Source organism: Hibiscus syriacus, unplaced genomic scaffold (assembly GCF_006381635.1).
Source record: "Hibiscus syriacus cultivar Baekdansim isolate YM2019G1 unplaced genomic scaffold, ASM638163v2 tig00110882_pilon, whole genome shotgun sequence".
NCBI lineage: Eukaryota > Viridiplantae > Streptophyta > Magnoliopsida > Malvales > Malvaceae > Hibiscus > Hibiscus syriacus.
Window position 1 is genome coordinate 366,001 of NW_024062896.1, and position 1,935 is coordinate 367,935.

At 30.4% G+C, this 1,935-nt stretch overlaps 1 long non-coding RNA gene across 1 annotated transcript; it reads left to right on the top strand.

The window, feature by feature from the left end:
- The first annotated feature begins 300 nt into the window (after window positions 1–300).
- Window positions 301–1,382, top strand: LOC120144181. Its single transcript, XR_005518018.1, has 3 exons — window positions 301–485; window positions 581–757; window positions 1,290–1,382. It is a non-coding gene; the product is annotated as an uncharacterized LOC120144181 (long non-coding RNA).
- The last annotated feature ends 553 nt before the right edge of the window (window positions 1,383–1,935 follow it).

Consider the following 1,935-nt stretch of genomic DNA (forward strand, 5'->3'; position numbering starts at 1 on the left):
TAATTCAAAAATTGAATGATTAATTTTTCTCTCAAAATTTTAGTGATCTTAATAGGAGTGAGAAGAAAATTGAGTGATGAACTTTGTAGTTTACCCTATTATAAGTTACTTAAATACCAGAGCCTCAGGGTTTGTTTTTCATCTGCCGTTTCGAATTAGTGAAGAGCCGGTGCAGCATTATATTCTCAAGGAATCATTATATTCTCTTTCAGAGATTCTTCCAGGTTGAGTGTTTAATTGCAATTACTCACTAAATCACTCTATTTTCCATTTTCCAACCTCTTTATTTTTCTGATTTGAGGAATATCCATACCAAAGATGAAATCACTGCGCCAAAAGTAAACTCATGGCAGCTGCTTAAAAGGAGAACAAATCAACAATATATCTTTTTCACTACTCTTCTATCTGTGTTAACCGATTCCTTGAAAAGAGGCATCTGCAAATCAAGCGCAGCATTTCTCCCCTTTTTACCAGGATTTTGAATGGTGAGTAAGCTGATTCTTTAAACTACGTTTGATAGATCTAGCGTTTTTTAATTCAAAAACAGTCTAAATTGCTCACGGTTTTTTTTTGGCTTCAGGAGAATACGGATGGTTCGCCGGAGGGTCCACCAGTTGTATTACCAAGAGTCAAACTCAGTGACGGCAGACATATAGCTTACACAGAGAGAGGTGTGCCCAAGGCCGAATCAAACTGCAGGATCATCATTGTTCATGGCTTTGGAAGCTCCAAAGACATGAAGTTTCAAGTTCCCCAAGTACTCGTTTTTAACCTTCTTCTAAAATCTTACACTTCCTTTTTTGAATCTTATGATAATTAAGAACTGCTAAGAATATTTATTCGCAATCAGTATGATATATGTTACCGGGATAAACAAATTCTCATATAATTTAATTATTTATTTTATATTTTTTTATTGATCATCTATCTTTATCTCTTTAAATTTTATAAATTAATTCCTTCTAAAATTTTATAAGTTCTAATTTATTCTCGTATGTTACCGAGGCTCGGGTGAGTGGTGGATATGGAGATCTTTTTAACATTTTTCATATACTTGGAGGACCATACTCCCATATGCATGTATGAATATGTGTCGAACATGAAAATGATCGAATTTTGATCTTTTCTTATAAAACTTATAAAATTTATCAAGTATTTGATGTAACTGGCCTGGAGTTGGAGATGTTGCTTGTCTAGCCGTACAAACAGACTTGATCACAGTTGATGATTGTTATGCCATCTTTTGCCTAAATCCGTGAAATTAACTTCGAAGTTGGTCAGGTTTCCAGGAACTAATAGAAGAATTGGTAATATATTTTCTGCTATATGATCGAGCTGGGTATGGCGAAAGTGATCCGAATCCGAAGCGTTCGTGATAAGTGCTTAATTTAGTTAATATTTTACTTTTAAATTACTCTTTAATCATTGATTTTTTTTTTGCTTATTTGTTCATTTTAATTCATTTTCTGTACAGGACGTAAGATTATGGAAATTACACAAAAATGACACAATTCTGTAGATTTTTTATTTTCGGAATCAAAATTGGCTGGAATTCAGATTTTGATTAAACTCAAATTTAGGATAATATTTTAAACATTATATTTTATCTTTGTATTTTAGTTTAAATAGGTTTTTAGTATTTTAATTAAATTTTAGGATATTATTTTTATATTTTATCTTTATTTTTGTATTTTAGTTTAAATATGTTTTAGTATTTTAATTAGGATTTAGAATATTATATTATTTTTTTAGGTATTTTAGTTTAAATAGTTTTAAGTGTTTTAATTAGGATTTAAGATGTTTTAACTTGTTTTTAGGATTTTGAAGGTTGTAAATACCCTCTAAGGGTGAGCCTAGAAATATATATCTCTCATTTGAGAATAAAATTTTCTTTTTCTCTTTAGCTTTCTCTCTATTTTTCGCATACTTTTCCAT